This window comes from Bos indicus x Bos taurus, chromosome 4 (genome assembly GCF_003369695.1).
Source record: "Bos indicus x Bos taurus breed Angus x Brahman F1 hybrid chromosome 4, Bos_hybrid_MaternalHap_v2.0, whole genome shotgun sequence".
NCBI lineage: Eukaryota > Metazoa > Chordata > Mammalia > Artiodactyla > Bovidae > Bos > Bos indicus x Bos taurus.
The window spans coordinates 36,077,023-36,085,807 of record NC_040079.1 but is presented as its reverse complement, the minus strand read 5'-3'; positions in this window follow the sequence as shown (position 1 = coordinate 36,085,807).

Below are 8,785 nucleotides of genomic sequence, written 5' to 3'. Positions count from 1 at the left end.
TATACAAGATAAACCTAGAATATCCTGTTGTGCCAGAGAGTTAGGCAGTGCTCACAAAAAGAAAAAAAAATCACTATTATAAATGTATGTCAAAGAAGTACAGAAGCAACTCAAAGGACTCCCATTGGCCAAAGGTGGAACAATTTAGCAGGGAAATTCAGTAGTATTATATTATACCTAAATGTATAAAATAAATGCCTATGTGTCCATATTGATATAAGCAGATGATTAATAAATAGTGGAAGAAATTATCTCTTATACAGAATAACTCTAGATAATTTAGGTGTTTTGTCCTCAAGGAGATAAAGTATAATTTCCTACTCCTTAAATGGCCTAGTATTTTCATTCAAAGGCTACAATATGGAGAGGGTGTTATGGATGAATGATTACCATTACAGCTGTGAAACCTGAAAAACACTGCCTCTGGCAGAAAGTGAAGAGGAACTAAAAAGCCTCTTGATGAAAGTGAAAGAGGAGAGTGAAAAAGTTGGCTTAAAGCTCTACATTCAGAAAACAAAGATCATGGCATCCGGTCCCATCACTTCATGGGAAATAGATGGGGAAACAGTGGAAACAGTGTCAGACTTTATTTTTCTGGGCTGCAAAATCACTGCAGATGGTGACTGCAGCCATAAAATTAAAAGACACTTACTCCTTGGAAGGAAAGTTATGACCAACCTAGATAGCATATTGAAAAGCAGAGACATCACTTTGCCAACAAAAGTCCATCTAGTCAAGGCTATGGTTTTTCCTGTGGTCATGTATGGATGTGAGAGTTGGACTGTGAAGAAGGCTGAGCACCGAAGAATTGATGATTTTAACTGTGGTTTTGGAGAAGACTCTTGAGAGTCCCTTGGACTGCAATGAGATCCAACCAGTCCATTCTGAAGGAGATCAGCCCTGGGTGTTCTTTGGAAGGACTGATGCTAAAGCTGAAACTCCAGTACTTTGGCCACCTCATGCGAAGTGTTGACTCATTGGAAAAAACTGATGCTGGGAGGGATTGGGGGCAGGAGAAGGGGACGACAGAGGATGAGATGGATGGATGGCATCACCAACTCAATGGACGTGAGTCTGAGTGAACTCCGGGAGTTGGTGATGGACAAGGAGGCCTGGTGTGCTGCGATTCATGGTGTTGCAGAGTCGGACATGACTGAGCGACTGAGCGACTGAACTGAACTGAGTCAGATGATAAGGGTCAACATCAACAGTGTTAAATACTCTTGGTAGATATGATAAAAATGTTATATATCCATTTTTTCTTCCTGTGAATCAATAACCTTAGTCTAATTATGACTAAGCTATCAGACAAATTCCAATAGAACTGCATCCTACAAAACATCTTATTGGTATACCTCAAAATTTTCGAGGTAATCAAGAACAATGGAAGTCTGAGAAACTTAGTGTCTAAGAGATGCTTGCAGAGATAGGACTATTAAATGCAATTTGGTTTTCTGGATGAGAGTTGAGAATAGGTAGTTTTTAAAAATTAGTTAAATTTATTTTAAATTTGATTTTAAATTGTGTTAGTGTATTAACATTTGTTCCTTTTTTTTAAATTATAGTCATGAAAGATGATGAAGTTCTAGTGGTCTGCTGTACAATATTGTGGTTATAGTTAATAATACTGTAATGTACATGTATAATTTTCTTAATTTAAATTTATTTATTTTAATTGGAGGCTAATTGCTTTAAAATATTGTACTGGTTCTGCCACACATCTACATGAATCCGCCACAGGCATACACGTGTTCCCCATCCTGAACCCTTCTCCTATGTCCCTCCCCATACCATCCCTCCAGGTCATCCCAGTGCACCAGCCCCAAGGATCCTGTATCAAACCTGGACTGGTGATTCATTTCTTATATGATATTATACATGTTTCTATGCCATTCCCCCAAATCATCCCACCCTCTTCCACAGAGTCCAAAAGACTGTTCTATATATCTGTGTCTCTTTTGCTGTCTCACATACAGGGTTATCATTACCATCTTTCTAAATTCCATATATATGCATTGGTATACTGTATTGGTGTTTTTCTTTCTGGCTTACTTCACTCTGTATAACAGGCTCCAGTTTCATCCACCTCATTAGAACTGATTCAAATGTATTCTTTTTAATGGCTGAGTAATACTCCATTGTGTATATGTACCACCGCTTTCTTATCCATTCATCTGCTGATGGACATCTAGGTTGCTTCCATGTCCTGGCTATTATAAACAGTGCTGCGATGAACATTGGGGTTCATGTGTCTCTTTCAATTCTGGTTTCCTCAGTGTGTATGCCCAGCAGTGGGATTGCTGGATCATAAGGCAGTTCTATTTCCAATTTTTTAAGGAATCTCCACACTGTTCTCCATAGTGGCTGTACTAGTTTGCATTCCCACCAATAGTGTAAGAGGGTTCCCTTTTCTCCACACTCTCTCCAGCATTTATTGCTTGTAGACTTTTGGATCACAGCCATTCTGACTTGTGTGAAATGGTACCTCATTGTGGTTTTGATACCCATTTCTCTGATAATGAGTGATTTTGAGCATCTCTTTATGTGTTTGTTAGCCATCTGTATGTCTTCTTTGGAGAAAATTCAAATTGCATTAAAGATCTAAACGTAAGACCAGAAACTATAAAACTCTCAGAGGAGAACATAGGCAAAACACTCTCTGACACATATCACAGCAGGATCCTCTATGACCCACCTCCCAGAATATTGGAAATAAAAGCAAAAATAAACAAATGGAACCTAATTAAAATTAAAAGCTTCTGCACAACAAAGGAAACTATAATCAAGGTGAAAAGACAGCCTTCAGAATGGGAGAAAATAATAGCAAATGAAGCAACTGACAAAGAACTAATCTAAAAAATATACAAGCAACTCCTGCAGCTCAATTCCAGAAAAATAAATGACCCAATCAAAAAAATGGGCCAAAGAACTAAACATTTGCTCCTTGATTGGAACAGAAATATATTTGTTGATAGTAGGAAAAAGGTGAAAGATGTTGCTAGTAGGGACAACTGTGTATTGAGTATTATAGGGATTCTGTACATTATCTTCAGAATTTTTCTATTAACCTAATTCTATCCAAAAATACAAAGTTTATTTAAAAATATATTGCTGAAATTACTTTTTGATGATTAAAGCTCCTACTTATACAAAAATCATTTCACCAAGAAACTAAAAATTCTATTAAGTATTGTGTCAAACTGAAAATCAAACCCAAATTGCTGAATTTCTAAAGAACACTAATAATGAAAATACTGAATATTTAATGTCTGTGAGATTCAATTAAAATTGTGATTAAAGGGTTAAGAAAACTGTAAATATTTATTTCCAAAAATATAACAGACTAAAGATGATAAAACTAAATTCTAATATGAAAATATATAAAATATATAAGAAAATAAACCAAATAAAAGCAGAAGGTAAAAATACCAAAGATAAATCAAGAATTAATTTTAATAATATATAGAATAATTAATTTTAAATGATTTTCCTGAAAAATACATTTACTCAGATAAACTTGATCTTAGCCAAAAGGCCAAGAAGTGATACATTTACTCAAATAAACAGAATAGTTGCTAACTTAATTTTTTAAAAAGGAAAATAGCTTTAAAAGTACCAAATTAGATATGATAAGGTGGAATTAGATAGTGAAACACAAAATATTTTAAAGCTTTATGAGATGAATTTGTGTAACTATACATCTATATTTTTAAATAAGCAAGGTTGATTGGATAATTCTTTAGAAAAATGTAATTCAAAAATGTTGACCTCAGTACAGTAAGAAAATTTGATCAAACTCATCATTATTAATTAATGAATCAATCTAAAATCGTGTACTTTAAAAGTTCAGTTCAGTTCAGTCATTCAGTCGTGTCTGACTCTTTGTGACCCCATGAATTGCAGCACGCCAGGCCTCCCTGTCCATCACCAACTCCCGGAGTTCACTCAAACTCACCTCCATTGAGTCGGTTATGCCATCCAGCCATCTCATCCCCTGTCGTCCCCTTCTCCTCCTGCCCCAAATCCTTCCCAGCATCAGAGTCTTTTCCAATGAGTTAACTCTTCGCATGAGGTGGCCAAAGTACTGGAGTTTCAGCTTTAGCATCGTTCCTTCCAAAGAACACCCAGGACTAGTCTCCTTTTAAAAGTAATGGCATTACTTTTAAAGTCCAAAACATCACCTAAGAAGTATTCTTGTCATGAATAAACCTGAACTTTTATCATGCCTCTAATCTTAACCCTCAGTTTACAAAGAATATAGCCAAAAGTTAATGGAAAACATTAAAAGATATACTGAAGTGACACAATTTTCATTAAATATTAGCTGATTTAAGAAATCCACAATCATTATTGATTTAAAATTGTTAATGTCGAATTTGAGTTGTATATTTTGGAAAGATTAACTTGATTAAGTTCTTCATGGACTCTCCTTTCCTCATAGGACACCACTTTGATGTGGAGGGTCTCTGAATTTTACTTATAACAAACTTGGATTTCACTTTATAAAACTACCAAAAATTCTTGAATGTGCATGATATTTTCCCTTACCAAGCATATTAATAACAAAACTAAAAAGGAAAGCAGTATTCTTTTCTTCTTTCACTTTGTATGCTATTTCCCAATTAAAAAAAAAAAAGAAGAAGAAATGAAGGGAAGTCAGCTACCACAGCACAACAGAAAAGTCTTTGTTAGCCAAGACTGGTTAAGAAGGATTCCTTGCTCCAGGTGGGCAAACTACAGCCTATGAAATAATGTTGGCAAGCATTTTTTTTTTTTTTTTGGTATGGCTTGAAACATAAGAATGTTATTACATGTTTAATGGCTATACAAAAACCCAAAATAGAATATTTTGTGACACATAAAAAATGATTAGATTTGGTTTCATTACTGAGTACTTGTGACAAAGACCACAACTTTGAAAATATTTGCTGTCTAGCTTGTTAAAGAAATTTTGTTGACCCCAGCTCTATCAAATAATCAGGTACCACTTGCTATTTATCACAGCCCTCTGCAGAGCATTCTTCTACTCAGGGATCATTAACCCCGTCCATGGCTAGTAGTTATAATTTACTTTGCCTTAAAAGAGTATGGTGCAGAGAAAAGTTTCTCTACTTTCAACATACATAACATAAAAATGATACTACTACCAGGAAATATAATAGTATAAACATCATAACATAGTAGAAGTCAGTGATGCCACTTAACCATATACTTGAAAAGTGAGAGTAAAGTCGTGTCCGACTCTTTACGACCCCATGGACTGTAGCCCACCAGGCTCCTCAGTCCATGGGATTTTCCAGGCATGAATACCTGAGTGGGTTGCCATTTACTTCTCCAGGGTATCTTCACTACCCAGGGATCGAAGTGGGGTCTCCCGCATTGTAGGCAGACACTTTACAGTGTGAGCTACCAGGGAAGCCCAACCATATATATAAGAATCGCCAAATGAAATAATCACTTTGGAAGACTAATGTCAATATTTATTAAACGTACACAAACTCCGTGCTTACATAAGAGATTGAACCCAGGTCTCTTTTGTCTCTTGCATTGGCAGGCATGGTCTTTACCACTAGTGCCACCTGGGAAGCCCTTGTACAAACTCGGTTCAGTTCAGTAGCTCAATCTGAATCTTTGCGACCCCATGGACTGCAGCAGGTTAGGCTTCTCTGTCCATCACCAGTGCCCAGAACCTGCTCAAACTCATGTCCATTGAGTCAGTAATGCCATCCAACCATCTCATCCTCTATCGTCCAGTTCTCCTCCTGCCTCCAATCTTTTCCAGCATCAGGGTCTTTTCCAATGAGTCAGTTCTTCACATCAGGTGGCCAAGTATTGGAGTTTCAGCTTCACCATTGGTCCTTCCAATGAATATTCAGTACTGATTTCCTTTAGGATGTGCTGGTTGGATCTCCTGGCAGTCCAAGGGACTCTCAAGAGTCTTCTTTAACACCACAGTCAAAAGCATTGATTCTTCAGCGCTCAGTGTTCTTTATGGTCCAACACTCACAGCCATACTTAACTACTGGAAAAACCATAGCTTTGACCAGACAAACCATGGCTTGATCAGACGAACCTTTGTCAGTAATGTCTCTGTTTTTTAATATGCTGTCTAGGTTGGTCATAACTTTTCTTCCAAGGAGCAAGCATCTTTTAATTTCATGCCTGCAGTCACCATTTGCAGTGATTTTGGAGCACAGGAAAATAAAGTCTGTCACTATTTCCATTGTTCCCCATCTATTTGCCATGAAATGATGGGACCAGATGCTTTGATCTTAGTTTTCTGAATGTTGAATTTTAAGCCAGCTTTTTCACTATCCTCTTTCACTTTCATCTTGAGGCTCTTTAATTCTTCTTTGCTTCCTGCCATAAGGGTTGTGTCATCTGCATATCTGAGGTTATTAATATTTCTCCTTGCAATCTTGATTCCTGCTTGTAATTCATCCAGTCTGGCATTTCACATGATGCAATCTACATAAAAGTTAAATAAGCAAGGTTACAATATACGTATAATCTAATAATAATTCCACTCCTAGATATGTGCCCAAGATTAATAAATTCATACTTCTACTGAAAGACATACACAGGAAAGTTCATAGAAGTTTTATACATAAGAGCCAAATACTGTAATAACTGAAATGTCTACCCACTCCAGGATTCTTGCCAAGAGAATCCCACGGACAGAGAAACCTGACAGGCTAGAGAAAATACGGTCGCACAGAGTCGGACATGACAAGAAACTTAGCACACATTAATGATGGTCTGTTTGATGTTTAGAACAAGCCAAACTATTCTATGGTTCTGGGAATCCAAATAGTAGTTAGCCATAGGGCAGTGTGACTAGGATCAGAAATGTTTGGAAAGGATGGAAATCTTTTATAGGTTCATATGATCAGTGCTTTCAATGACACATATCAGTGGTTTCAATGACCATACCTCTACCTCTATTTCTATCTGTTCATAGAATTTCATATTCATAACCATACATATGTGTGCAAATAGTCATTGGAATATATACCTATTTTCATGTATTTTACTGATGATATGTTGTCCCATGATTTAAAAGTAAAATCAAGTGGCACAGTACAACTGAGAAGTCTTTGGTAGCCAAGTTGTTTGAAAAGCTTCTTAGGATAAAAAAACTAAGGAAAACTTAAACAAAAGATCATTCTTAGATATTTGGTTTCAAACTTCTGGAAGAGCATATTTCAGCCTTGATTCATTTTGCTTTATACACTTTTACAGATGCAATACTATGCAGAGAGTAGTGTTAGTCATCAGGTAAATCTGAGCACCTGTACTTCAAAAAGTGAATAAAAAGTGAAATGAGTATAGTGATCCCATGGGAAGAGAGTGTAAAAGATGAGTTGCTGAATATATGAATGGATGAATGGATTATATGAAATATATGGCTTTATTATCTTCTGAAACTATACAATAATTTTGAGATTGAGATCACAATTTAAAACCAAACATATTGTGGAAAATGGATTCAAGTCATTTGAAGAGCCATTTTGATTACTTTTTTGTGAATTCTATTTAATTAAAAATTTTGTAGCCTCAAACATGAAACTTACCAGCATTATTGTTAATAAATGTAACCGATTTTTAGAAATCGGGGGGGGGGGTGGGGTGGCAAAATACAGTGTATAATTTTTGCCATTGTGCTAAAACACGTTTCTGAAAGATGTTTATTTTCATTCAAAATGCTATCCTTTTGTCTTATGGAGTCACTTTGCAACACTTTCCTGTGTTCAAGCAAATTCAGACATTTCTTTGGATGCCGTTTTACTGACATTTGAAATGTAATGTTTCCCATTAAGAGAGGGTAACATAAAATCTGTGCTTGGTTTTCTGGAATTCCCTATGATCTAATCTAGTTTAATGGGTAGACTCAGAGTAGTCAAAATACATGTTTCACATAGTTTAGGAAAGCTTCTTACACAAATCCACTGTGAAATTTTGAGCAGAGTCCCCTTAAAGCCAATGAAATGGTCTGGAGCCCAAGTTTATTAGTGAAATCATGAAAGTGAACTCTAAGAAATCTGTAGAGTACATAATCATTCCTTTTGAATTGCCTTTGTGAATTAAAAATAAAAGAATAAAAATAAAACTGTCAAATAATTGTCAACTTGACAGGCTTAAAGAACTATCCTGTTGTCAAAGCAAATACTTTGCATAAAATATCAAGAATGAAGCATCTTAGGGGATATTATTGTGAAATTATTTTAGTATTTTATATTTATGGACTTTATTTTATTAAGAAATTCAATCTTTTTCCTTATAGCAGTTCACAGTGATCAAAGTCCCATAGCAATCTCCTTTCATTTTTTTTTTTTTCCCTTTATTTTAAAATCTAGTTTTCCAGTTAAAAGCAGAGCTGTTTCTGGAGGTATGTATTAAATCATGCTACTTTCTCTGCCCCATTATTTTATACACTTGAGGATGGAACTGGAAATGCCATCAAATAGAAATTTATATGGGAGCATTAAATAACTTCAAACTCAATGTGTTTCTTCAAGGATGAACTAAGTGTTCATGTACAGGTTGTACTCAGCAGTCAAGCAGAAGCACACTGCAGCTCTTTAAAACATAGGAAAGGACTGAGACTTTCTACAGTTTTCAGTATTTCAAAGTTTTAGTGATGACAAAACATTTCTAATAACTATGGCCATGGCTTTCTTTTTTCCTGGAAGTTTCATTGATCAAAATTATCTTGGTAGCTTAAAACTGAGCAAAAGATTATCAATAACAGCCTGAAGAGTTAAATGAAAAAATAAGACAAAGA